The sequence below is a fragment of the Lepisosteus platostomus genome, chromosome 10 (genome assembly GCF_059453375.1).
Source record: "Lepisosteus platostomus isolate fLepPlt1 chromosome 10, fLepPlt1.hap1, whole genome shotgun sequence".
NCBI classification, from domain to species: Eukaryota; Metazoa; Chordata; class Actinopteri; order Semionotiformes; family Lepisosteidae; genus Lepisosteus; species Lepisosteus platostomus.
Genome location: NC_142620.1, coordinates 30,275,214 through 30,289,100, shown reverse-complemented (window position 1 = coordinate 30,289,100; position 13,887 = coordinate 30,275,214).

Below are 13,887 nucleotides of genomic sequence, written 5' to 3'. Positions count from 1 at the left end.
TTTCAGCACAAATAAACACGTTTTGGCAACTTTGGTCAACAACATGTAAGTTATAGGGCAGGAACAGAACACTTTTCAAAACGTGTTTTTCAGCCCGAAATAAACACGTTTTCTCAACTCTTGGAATCACAGTGTAACTGACTGGCTCAGAAGAGCCCACTGAGTCAGCCCTTAACCCCAGTGTGCAGAAGTTGTCAAAACGTGTTTTTCAGCACAAATAAACACGTTTTGGCAACTTTGGTCACCAACATGTAAGTTATAGGGCAGGAACAGAACACTTTTCAAAACGTGTTTTTCAGCCCGAAATAAACGCTTTTTCTCAACTCTTGGAATCACAGTGTAACTGACTGGCTCAGAAGAGCCCACTGAGTCAGCCCTTAACCCCAGTGTGCAGAAGTTGTCAAAACGTGTTTTTCAGCACAAATAAACACGTTTTGGCAACTTTGGTCAACAACATGCAAGTTATAGGGAAGGAACAGAACACTTTTCAAAACGTGTTTTTCAGCCCGACATAAACGCGTTTTCTCAACCCTTGGAATCACAGTGTAACTGACTGGCTCAGAAGAGCCCACTGAGTCAGCCCTTAACCCCAGTGTGCAGAAGTTGTCAAAACGTGTTTTTCAGCACAAATAAACACGTTTTGGCAACTTTGGTCACCAACATGTAAGTTATAGGGCAGGAACAGAACACTTTTCAAAACGTGTTTTTCAGCCAGAAATAAACGCGTTTTCTCAACCCTTGGAATCACAGTGTAACTGACTGGCTCAGAAGAGCCCACTAAGTCAGCCCTTAACCCCAGTGTGCAGAAGTTGTCAAAACGTGTTTTTCAGCCCAAATAAACACGTTTTGGCAACTTTGGTCACCAACATGTAAGTTATAGGGCAGGAACAGAACACTTTTCAAAACGTGTTTTTCAGCCCGAAATAAACGCGTTTTCTCAACTCCTGGAATCACAGTGTAACTGACTGGCTCAGAAGAGCCCACTGAGTCAGCCCTTAACCCCAGTGTGCAGAAGTTGTCAAAACGTGTTTTTCAGCACAAATAAACACGTTTTGGCAACTTTGGTCAACAACATGTAAGTTATAGGGCAGGAACAGAACACTTTTCAAAACGTGTTTTTCAGCCCGAAATAAACGCGTTTTCTCAACTCCTGGAATCACAGTGTAACTGACTGGCTCAGAAGAGCCCACTGAGTCAGCCCTTAACCCCAGTGTGCAGAAGTTGTCAAAACGTGTTTTTCAGCACAAATAAACACGTTTTGGCAACTTTGGTCAACAACATGTAAGTTATAGGGCAGGAACAGAACACTTTTCAAAACGTGTTTTTCAGCCCGAAATAAACGCGTTTTCTCAACTCCTGGAATCACAGTGTAACTGACTGGCTCAGAAGAGCCCACTGAGTCAGCCCTTAACCCCAGTGTGCAGAAGTTGTCAAAACGTGTTTTTCAGCACAAATAAACACGTTTTGGCAACTTTGGTCAACAACATGTAAGTTATAGGGCAGGAACAGAACACTTTTCAAAACGTGTTTTTCAGCCCGAAATAAACGCGTTTTCTCAACCCTTGGAATCACAGTGTAACTGACTGGCTCAGAAGAGCCCACTGAGTCAGCCCTTAACCCCAGTGTGCAGAAGTTGTCAAAACGTGTTTTTCAGCACAAATAAACACGTTTTGGCAACTTTGGTCACCAACATGTAAGTTATAGGGCAGGAACAGAACACTTTTCAAAACGTGTTTTTCAGCCCGAAATAAACGCGTTTTCTCAACCCTTGGAATCACAGTGTAACTGACTGGCTCAGAAGAGCCCACTGAGTCAGCCCTTAACCCCAGTGTGCAGAAGTTGTCAAAACGTGTTTTTAAGCACAAATAAACACGTTTTGGCAACTTTGGTCACCAACATGTAAGTTATAGGGCAGGAACAGAACACTTTTCAAAACGTGTTTTTCAGCCCGAAATAAACGCGTTTTCTCAACTCCTGGAATCACAGTGTAACTGACTGGCTCAGAAGAGCCCACTGAGTCAGCCCTTAACCCCAGTGTGCAGAAGTTGTCAAAACGTGTTTTTCAGCACAAATAAACACGTTTTGGCAACTTTGGTCAACAACATGTAAGTTATAGGGCAGGAACAGAACACTTTTCAAAACGTGTTTTTCAGCCCGAAATAAACGCGTTTTCTCAACTCCTGGAATCACAGTGTAACTGACTGGCTCAGAAGAGCCCACTGAGTCAGCCCTTAACCCCAGTGTGCAGAAGTTGTCAAAACGTGTTTTTCAGCACAAATAAACACGTTTTGGCAACTTTGGTCAACAACATGTAAGTTATAGGGCAGGAACAGAACACTTTTCAAAACGTGTTTTTCAGCCCGAAATAAACGCGTTTTCTCAACTCCTGGAATCACAGTGTAACTGACTGGCTCAGAAGAGCCCACTGAGTCAGCCCTTAACCCCAGTGTGCAGAAGTTGTCAAAACGTGTTTTTCAGCACAAATAAACACGTTTTGGCAACTTTGGTCAACAACATGTAAGTTATAGGGCAGGAACAGAACACTTTTCAAAACGTGTTTTTCAGCCCGAAATAAACGCGTTTTCTCAACTCCTGGAATCACAGTGTAACTGACTGGCTCAGAAGAGCCCACTGAGTCAGCCCTTAACCCCAGTGTGCAGAAGTTGTCAAAACGTGTTTTTCAGCACAAATAAACACATTTTGGCAACTTTGGTCAACAACATGTAAGTTATAGGGCAGGAACAGAACACTTTTCAAAACGTGTTTTTCAGCCCGAAATAAACGCGTTTTCTCAACTCCTGGAATCACAGTGTAACTGACTGGCTCAGAAGAGCCCACTGAGTCAGCCCTTAACCCCAGTGTGCAGAAGTTGTCAAAACGTGTTTTTCAGCGCAAATAAACACGTTTTGGCAACTTTGGTCAACAACATGTAAGTTATAGGGCAGGAACAGAACACTTTTCAAAACGTGTTTTTCAGCCCGAAATAAACGCGTTTTCTCAACCCTTGGAATCACAGTGTAACTGACTGGCTCAGAAGAGCCCACTGAGTCAGCCCTTAACCCCAGTGTGCAGAAGTTGTCAAAACGTGTTTTTCAGCACAAATAAACACGTTTTGGCAACTTTGGTCACCAACATGTAAGTTATAGGGCAGGAACAGAACACTTTTCAAAACGTGTTTTTCAGCCCGAAATAAACGCGTTTTCTCAACCCTTGGAATCACAGTGTAACTGACTGGCTCAGAAGAGCCCACTGAGTCAGCCCTTAACCCCAGTGTGCAGAAGTTGTCAAAACGTGTTTTTCAGCACAAATAAACACGTTTTGGCAACTTTGGTCACCAACATGTAAGTTATAGGGCAGGAACAGAACACTTTTCAAAACGTGTTTTTCAGCCCGAAATAAACGCGTTTTCTCAACTCCTGGAATCACAGTGTAACTGACTGGCTCAGAAGAGCCCACTGATTCAGCCCTTAACCCCAGTGTGCAGAAGTTGTCAAAACGTGTTTTTCAGCCCAAATAAACACGTTTTGGCAACTTTGGTCAACAACATGTAAGTTATAGGGCAGGAACAGAACACTTTTCAAAACTTGTTTTTCAGCCCGAAATAAACGCGTTTTCTCAACTCCTGGAATCACAGTGTAACTGACTGGCTCAGAAGAGCCCACTGAGTCAGCCCTTAACCCCAGTGTGCAGAAGTTGTCAAAACGTGTTTTTCAGCACAAATAAACACGTTTTGGCAACTTTGGTCAACAACATGTAAGTTATAGGGCAGGAACAGAACACTTTTCAAAACATGTTTTTCAGCCCGAAATAAACGCGTTTTCTCAACCCTTGGAATCACAGTGTAACTGACTGGCTCAGAAGAGCCCACTGAGTCAGCCCTTAACCCCAGTGTGCAGAAGTTGTCAAAACGTGTTTTTCAGCACAAATAAACACGTTTTGGCAACTTTGGTCAAGAACATGTAAGTTATAGGGCAGGAACAGAACACTTTTCAAAACGTGTTTTTCAGCCCGAAATAAACACGTTTTCTCAACTCCTGGAATCACAGTGTAACTGACTGGCTCAGAAGAGCCCACTGATTCAGCCCTTAACCCCAGTGTGCAGAAGTTGTCAAAACGTGTTTTTCAGCCCAAATAAACACGTTTTGGCAACTTTGGTCAACAACATGTAAGTTATAGGGCAGGAACAGAACACTTTTCAAAACTTGTTTTTCAGCCCGAAATAAACGCGTTTTCTCAACTCCTGGAATCACAGTGTAACTGACTGGCTCAGAAGAGCCCACTGAGTCAGCCCTTAACCCCAGTGTGCAGAAGTTGTCAAAACGTGTTTTTCAGCACAAATAAACACGTTTTGGCAACTTTGGTCAACAACATGTAAGTTATAGGGCAGGAACAGAACACTTTTCAAAACGTGTTTTTCAGCCCAAAATAAACGCGTTTTCTCAACCCTTGGAATCACAGTGTAACTGACTGGCTCAGAAGAGCCCACTGAGTCAGCCCTTAACCCCAGTGTGCAGAAGTTGTCAAAACGTGTTTTTCAGCCCAAATAAACACGTTTTGGCAACTTTGGTCAACAACATGTAAGTTATAGGGCAGGAACAGAACACTTTTCAAAACGTGTTTTTCAGCCCGAAATAAACGCGTTTTCTCAACTCTTGGAATCACAGTGTAACTGACTGGCTCAGAAGAGCCCACTGAGTCAGCCCTTAACCCCAGTGTGCAGAAGTTGTCAAAACGTGTTTTTCAGCCCAAATAAACACGTTTTGGCAACTTTGGTCACCAACATGTAAGTTATAGGGCAGGAACAGAACACTTTTCAAAACGTGTTTTTCAGCCCGAAATAAACGCGTTTTCTCAACTCTTGGAATCACAGTGTAACTGACTGGCTCAGAAGAGCCCACTGATTCAGCCCTTAGCCCCAGTGTGCAGAAGTTGTCAAAACGTGTTTTTCAGCACAAATAAACACGTTTTGGCAACTTTGGTCACCAACATGTAAGTTATAGGGCAGGAACAGAACACTTTTCAAAACGTGTTTTTCAGCCCGAAATAAACGCGTTTTCTCAACTCCTGGAATCACAGTGTAACTGACTGGCTCAGAAGAGCCCACTGAGTCAGCCCTTAACCCCAGTGTGCAGAAGTTGTCAAAACGTGTTTTTCAGCACAAATAAACACGTTTTGGCAACTTTGGTCAACAACATGTAAGTTATAGGGCAGGAACAGAACACTTTTCAAAACGTGTTTTTCAGCCCGAAATAAACGCGTTTTCTCAACTCTTGGAATCACAGTGTAACTGACTGGCTCAGAAGAGCCCACTGAGTCAGCCCTTAACCCCAGTGTGCAGAAGTTGTCAAAACGTGTTTTTCAGCACAAATAAACACGTTTTGGCAACTTTGGTCAACAACATGTAAGTTATAGGGCAGGAACAGAACACTTTTTAAAACGTGTTTTTCAGCCCGAAATAAACGCGTTTTCTCAACCCTTGGAATCACAGTGTAACTGACTGGCTCAGAAGAGCCCACTGAGTCAGCCCTTAACCCCAGTGTGCAGAAGTTGTCAAAACGTGTTTTTCAGCACAAATAAACACGTTTTGGCAACTTTGGTCAACAACATGTAAGTTATAGGGCAGGAACAGAACACTTTTCAAAACGTGTTTTTCAGCCCGAAATAAACACGTTTTCTCAACTCTTGGAATCACAGTGTAACTGACTGGCTCAGAAGAGCCCACTGAGTCAGCCCTTAACCCCAGTGTGCAGAAGTTGTCAAAACGTGTTTTTCAGCACAAATAAACACGTTTTGGCAACTTTGGTCACCAACATGTAAGTTATAGGGCAGGAACAGAACACTTTTCAAAACGTGTTTTTCAGCCCGAAATAAACGCGTTTTCTCAACCCTTGGAATCACAGTGTAACTGACTGGCTCAGAAGAGCCCACTGAGTCAGCCCTTAACCCCAGTGTGCAGAAGTTGTCAAAACGTGTTTTTAAGCACAGATAAACACGTTTTGGCAACTTTGGTCACCAACATGTAAGTTATAGGGCAGGAACAGAACACTTTTCAAAACGTGTTTTTCAGCCCGAAATAAACGCGTTTTCTCAACTCCTGGAATCACAGTGTAACTGACTGGCTCAGAAGAGCCCACTGAGTCAGCCCTTAACCCCAGTGTGCAGAAGTTGTCAAAACGTGTTTTTCAGCACAAATAAACACGTTTTGGCAACTTTGGTCAACAACATGTAAGTTATAGGGCAGGAACAGAACACTTTTCAAAACGTGTTTTTCAGCCCGAAATAAACACGTTTTCTCAACTCTTGGAATCACAGTGTAACTGACTGGCTCAGAAGAGCCCACTGAGTCAGCCCTTAACCCCAGTGTGCAGAAGTTGTCAAAACGTGTTTTTCAGCACAAATAAACACGTTTTGGCAACTTTGGTCACCAACATGTAAGTTATAGGGCAGGAACAGAACACTTTTCAAAACGTGTTTTTCAGCCCGAAATAAACGCTTTTTCTCAACTCTTGGAATCACAGTGTAACTGACTGGCTCAGAAGAGCCCACTGAGTCAGCCCTTAACCCCAGTGTGCAGAAGTTGTCAAAACGTGTTTTTCAGCACAAATAAACACGTTTTGGCAACTTTGGTCAACAACATGCAAGTTATAGGGAAGGAACAGAACACTTTTCAAAACGTGTTTTTCAGCCCGACATAAACGCGTTTTCTCAACCCTTGGAATCACAGTGTAACTGACTGGCTCAGAAGAGCCCACTGAGTCAGCCCTTAACCCCAGTGTGCAGAAGTTGTCAAAACGTGTTTTTCAGCACAAATAAACACGTTTTGGCAACTTTGGTCACCAACATGTAAGTTATAGGGCAGGAACAGAACACTTTTCAAAACGTGTTTTTCAGCCAGAAATAAACGCGTTTTCTCAACCCTTGGAATCACAGTGTAACTGACTGGCTCAGAAGAGCCCACTAAGTCAGCCCTTAACCCCAGTGTGCAGAAGTTGTCAAAACGTGTTTTTCAGCCCAAATAAACACGTTTTGGCAACTTTGGTCACCAACATGTAAGTTATAGGGCAGGAACAGAACACTTTTCAAAACGTGTTTTTCAGCCCGAAATAAACGCGTTTTCTCAACTCCTGGAATCACAGTGTAACTGACTGGCTCAGAAGAGCCCACTGAGTCAGCCCTTAACCCCAGTGTGCAGAAGTTGTCAAAACGTGTTTTTCAGCACAAATAAACACGTTTTGGCAACTTTGGTCAACAACATGTAAGTTATAGGGCAGGAACAGAACACTTTTCAAAACGTGTTTTTCAGCCCGAAATAAACGCGTTTTCTCAACCCTTGGAATCACAGTGTAACTGACTGGCTCAGAAGAGCCCACTGAGTCAGCCCTTAACCCCAGTGTGCAGAAGTTGTCAAAACGTGTTTTTCAGCACAAATAAACACGTTTTGGCAACTTTGGTCACCAACATGTAAGTTATAGGGCAGGAACAGAACACTTTTCAAAACGTGTTTTTCAGCCCGAAATAAACGCGTTTTCTCAACCCTTGGAATCACAGTGTAACTGACTGGCTCAGAAGAGCCCACTGAGTCAGCCCTTAACCCCAGTGTGCAGAAGTTGTCAAAACGTGTTTTTAAGCACAAATAAACACGTTTTGGCAACTTTGGTCACCAACATGTAAGTTATAGGGCAGGAACAGAACACTTTTCAAAACGTGTTTTTCAGCCCGAAATAAACGCGTTTTCTCAACTCCTGGAATCACAGTGTAACTGACTGGCTCAGAAGAGCCCACTGAGTCAGCCCTTAACCCCAGTGTGCAGAAGTTGTCAAAACGTGTTTTTCAGCACAAATAAACACGTTTTGGCAACTTTGGTCAACAACATGTAAGTTATAGGGCAGGAACAGAACACTTTTCAAAACGTGTTTTTCAGCCCGAAATAAACGCGTTTTCTCAACTCCTGGAATCACAGTGTAACTGACTGGCTCAGAAGAGCCCACTGAGTCAGCCCTTAACCCCAGTGTGCAGAAGTTGTCAAAACGTGTTTTTCAGCACAAATAAACACGTTTTGGCAACTTTGGTCAACAACATGTAAGTTATAGGGCAGGAACAGAACACTTTTCAAAACGTGTTTTTCAGCCCGAAATAAACGCGTTTTCTCAACTCCTGGAATCACAGTGTAACTGACTGGCTCAGAAGAGCCCACTGAGTCAGCCCTTAACCCCAGTGTGCAGAAGTTGTCAAAACGTGTTTTTCAGCACAAATAAACACGTTTTGGCAACTTTGGTCAACAACATGTAAGTTATAGGGCAGGAACAGAACACTTTTCAAAACGTGTTTTTCAGCCCGAAATAAACGCGTTTTCTCAACTCCTGGAATCACAGTGTAACTGACTGGCTCAGAAGAGCCCACTGAGTCAGCCCTTAACCCCAGTGTGCAGAAGTTGTCAAAACGTGTTTTTCAGCACAAATAAACACATTTTGGCAACTTTGGTCAACAACATGTAAGTTATAGGGCAGGAACAGAACACTTTTCAAAACGTGTTTTTCAGCCCGAAATAAACGCGTTTTCTCAACTCCTGGAATCACAGTGTAACTGACTGGCTCAGAAGAGCCCACTGAGTCAGCCCTTAACCCCAGTGTGCAGAAGTTGTCAAAACGTGTTTTTCAGCGCAAATAAACACGTTTTGGCAACTTTGGTCAACAACATGTAAGTTATAGGGCAGGAACAGAACACTTTTCAAAACGTGTTTTTCAGCCCGAAATAAACGCGTTTTCTCAACCCTTGGAATCACAGTGTAACTGACTGGCTCAGAAGAGCCCACTGAGTCAGCCCTTAACCCCAGTGTGCAGAAGTTGTCAAAACGTGTTTTTCAGCACAAATAAACACGTTTTGGCAACTTTGGTCACCAACATGTAAGTTATAGGGCAGGAACAGAACACTTTTCAAAACGTGTTTTTCAGCCCGAAATAAACGCGTTTTCTCAACCCTTGGAATCACAGTGTAACTGACTGGCTCAGAAGAGCCCACTGAGTCAGCCCTTAACCCCAGTGTGCAGAAGTTGTCAAAACGTGTTTTTCAGCACAAATAAACACGTTTTGGCAACTTTGGTCACCAACATGTAAGTTATAGGGCAGGAACAGAACACTTTTCAAAACGTGTTTTTCAGCCCGAAATAAACGCGTTTTCTCAACTCCTGGAATCACAGTGTAACTGACTGGCTCAGAAGAGCCCACTGATTCAGCCCTTAACCCCAGTGTGCAGAAGTTGTCAAAACGTGTTTTTCAGCCCAAATAAACACGTTTTGGCAACTTTGGTCAACAACATGTAAGTTATAGGGCAGGAACAGAACACTTTTCAAAACTTGTTTTTCAGCCCGAAATAAACGCGTTTTCTCAACTCCTGGAATCACAGTGTAACTGACTGGCTCAGAAGAGCCCACTGAGTCAGCCCTTAACCCCAGTGTGCAGAAGTTGTCAAAACGTGTTTTTCAGCACAAATAAACACGTTTTGGCAACTTTGGTCAACAACATGTAAGTTATAGGGCAGGAACAGAACACTTTTCAAAACATGTTTTTCAGCCCGAAATAAACGCGTTTTCTCAACCCTTGGAATCACAGTGTAACTGACTGGCTCAGAAGAGCCCACTGAGTCAGCCCTTAACCCCAGTGTGCAGAAGTTGTCAAAACGTGTTTTTCAGCACAAATAAACACGTTTTGGCAACTTTGGTCAAGAACATGTAAGTTATAGGGCAGGAACAGAACACTTTTCAAAACGTGTTTTTCAGCCCGAAATAAACACGTTTTCTCAACTCCTGGAATCACAGTGTAACTGACTGGCTCAGAAGAGCCCACTGATTCAGCCCTTAACCCCAGTGTGCAGAAGTTGTCAAAACGTGTTTTTCAGCCCAAATAAACACGTTTTGGCAACTTTGGTCAACAACATGTAAGTTATAGGGCAGGAACAGAACACTTTTCAAAACTTGTTTTTCAGCCCGAAATAAACGCGTTTTCTCAACTCCTGGAATCACAGTGTAACTGACTGGCTCAGAAGAGCCCACTGAGTCAGCCCTTAACCCCAGTGTGCAGAAGTTGTCAAAACGTGTTTTTCAGCACAAATAAACACGTTTTGGCAACTTTGGTCAACAACATGTAAGTTATAGGGCAGGAACAGAACACTTTTCAAAACGTGTTTTTCAGCCCAAAATAAACGCGTTTTCTCAACCCTTGGAATCACAGTGTAACTGACTGGCTCAGAAGAGCCCACTGAGTCAGCCCTTAACCCCAGTGTGCAGAAGTTGTCAAAACGTGTTTTTCAGCCCAAATAAACACGTTTTGGCAACTTTGGTCAACAACATGTAAGTTATAGGGCAGGAACAGAACACTTTTCAAAACGTGTTTTTCAGCCCGAAATAAACGCGTTTTCTCAACTCTTGGAATCACAGTGTAACTGACTGGCTCAGAAGAGCCCACTGAGTCAGCCCTTAACCCCAGTGTGCAGAAGTTGTCAAAACGTGTTTTTCAGCCCAAATAAACACGTTTTGGCAACTTTGGTCACCAACATGTAAGTTATAGGGCAGGAACAGAACACTTTTCAAAACGTGTTTTTCAGCCCGAAATAAACGCGTTTTCTCAACTCTTGGAATCACAGTGTAACTGACTGGCTCAGAAGAGCCCACTGATTCAGCCCTTAGCCCCAGTGTGCAGAAGTTGTCAAAACGTGTTTTTCAGCACAAATAAACACGTTTTGGCAACTTTGGTCACCAACATGTAAGTTATAGGGCAGGAACAGAACACTTTTCAAAACGTGTTTTTCAGCCCGAAATAAACGCGTTTTCTCAACTCCTGGAATCACAGTGTAACTGACTGGCTCAGAAGAGCCCACTGAGTCAGCCCTTAACCCCAGTGTGCAGAAGTTGTCAAAACGTGTTTTTCAGCACAAATAAACACGTTTTGGCAACTTTGGTCAACAACATGTAAGTTATAGGGCAGGAACAGAACACTTTTCAAAACGTGTTTTTCAGCCCGAAATAAACGCGTTTTCTCAACTCTTGGAATCACAGTGTAACTGACTGGCTCAGAAGAGCCCACTGAGTCAGCCCTTAACCCCAGTGTGCAGAAGTTGTCAAAACGTGTTTTTCAGCACAAATAAACACGTTTTGGCAACTTTGGTCAACAACATGTAAGTTATAGGGCAGGAACAGAACACTTTTTAAAACGTGTTTTTCAGCCCGAAATAAACGCGTTTTCTCAACCCTTGGAATCACAGTGTAACTGACTGGCTCAGAAGAGCCCACTGAGTCAGCCCTTAACCCCAGTGTGCAGAAGTTGTCAAAACGTGTTTTTCAGCACAAATAAACACGTTTTGGCAACTTTGGTCAACAACATGTAAGTTATAGGGCAGGAACAGAACACTTTTCAAAACGTGTTTTTCAGCCCGAAATAAACACGTTTTCTCAACTCTTGGAATCACAGTGTAACTGACTGGCTCAGAAGAGCCCACTGAGTCAGCCCTTAACCCCAGTGTGCAGAAGTTGTCAAAACGTGTTTTTCAGCACAAATAAACACGTTTTGGCAACTTTGGTCACCAACATGTAAGTTATAGGGCAGGAACAGAACACTTTTCAAAACGTGTTTTTCAGCCCGAAATAAACGCGTTTTCTCAACCCTTGGAATCACAGTGTAACTGACTGGCTCAGAAGAGCCCACTGAGTCAGCCCTTAACCCCAGTGTGCAGAAGTTGTCAAAACGTGTTTTTAAGCACAGATAAACACGTTTTGGCAACTTTGGTCACCAACATGTAAGTTATAGGGCAGGAACAGAACACTTTTCAAAACGTGTTTTTCAGCCCGAAATAAACGCGTTTTCTCAACTCCTGGAATCACAGTGTAACTGACTGGCTCAGAAGAGCCCACTGAGTCAGCCCTTAACCCCAGTGTGCAGAAGTTGTCAAAACGTGTTTTTCAGCACAAATAAACACGTTTTGGCAACTTTGGTCAACAACATGTAAGTTATAGGGCAGGAACAGAACACTTTTCAAAACGTGTTTTTCAGCCCGAAATAAACACGTTTTCTCAACTCTTGGAATCACAGTGTAACTGACTGGCTCAGAAGAGCCCACTGAGTCAGCCCTTAACCCCAGTGTGCAGAAGTTGTCAAAACGTGTTTTTCAGCACAAATAAACACGTTTTGGCAACTTTGGTCACCAACATGTAAGTTATAGGGCAGGAACAGAACACTTTTCAAAACGTGTTTTTCAGCCCGAAATAAACGCTTTTTCTCAACTCTTGGAATCACAGTGTAACTGACTGGCTCAGAAGAGCCCACTGAGTCAGCCCTTAACCCCAGTGTGCAGAAGTTGTCAAAACGTGTTTTTCAGCACAAATAAACACGTTTTGGCAACTTTGGTCAACAACATGCAAGTTATAGGGAAGGAACAGAACACTTTTCAAAACGTGTTTTTCAGCCCGACATAAACGCGTTTTCTCAACCCTTGGAATCACAGTGTAACTGACTGGCTCAGAAGAGCCCACTGAGTCAGCCCTTAACCCCAGTGTGCAGAAGTTGTCAAAACGTGTTTTTCAGCACAAATAAACACGTTTTGGCAACTTTGGTCACCAACATGTAAGTTATAGGGCAGGAACAGAACACTTTTCAAAACGTGTTTTTCAGCCAGAAATAAACGCGTTTTCTCAACCCTTGGAATCACAGTGTAACTGACTGGCTCAGAAGAGCCCACTAAGTCAGCCCTTAACCCCAGTGTGCAGAAGTTGTCAAAACGTGTTTTTCAGCCCAAATAAACACGTTTTGGCAACTTTGGTCACCAACATGTAAGTTATAGGGCAGGAACAGAACACTTTTCAAAACGTGTTTTTCAGCCCGAAATAAACGCGTTTTCTCAACTCCTGGAATCACAGTGTAACTGACTGGCTCAGAAGAGCCCACTGATTCAGCCCTTAACCCCAGTGTGCAGAAGTTGTCAAAACGTGTTTTTCAGCACAAATAAACACGTTTTGGCAACTTTGGTCAACAACATGTAAGTTATAGGGCAGGAACAGAACACTTTTCAAAACGTGTTTTTCAGCCCGAAATAAACGCGTTTTCTCAACTCCTGGAATCACAGTGTAACTGACTGGCTCAGAAGAGCCCACTGAGTCAGCCCTTAACCCCAGTGTGCAGAAGTTGTCAAAACGTGTTTTTCAGCACAAATAAACACGTTTTGGCAACTTTGGTCAACAACATGTAAGTTATAGGGCAGGAACAGAACACTTTTCAAAACGTGTTTTTCAGCCCGAAATAAACGCGTTTTCTCAACTCCTGGAATCACAGTGTAACTGACTGGCTCAGAAGAGCCCACTGAGTCAGCCCTTAACCCCAGTGTGCAGAAGTTGTCAAAACGTGTTTTTCAGCACAAATAAACACGTTTTGGCAACTTTGGTCAACAACATGTAAGTTATAGGGCAGGAACAGAACACTTTTCAAAACGTGTTTTTCAGCCCGAAATAAACGCGTTTTCTCAACCCTTGGAATCACAGTGTAACTGACTGGCTCAGAAGAGCCCACTGAGTCAGCCCTTAACCCCAGTGTGCAGAAGTTGTCAAAACGTGTTTTTCAGCACAAATAAACACGTTTTGGCAACTTTGGTCACCAACATGTAAGTTATAGGGCAGGAACAGAACACTTTTCAAAACGTGTTTTTCAGCCCGAAATAAACGCGTTTTCTCAACCCTTGGAATCACAGTGTAACTGACTGGCTCAGAAGAGCCCACTGAGTCAGCCCTTAACCCCAGTGTGCAGAAGTTGTCAAAACGTGTTTTTAAGCACAAATAAACACGTTTTGGCAACTTTGGTCACCAACATGTAAGTTATAGGGCAGGAACAGAACACTTTTCAAAACGTG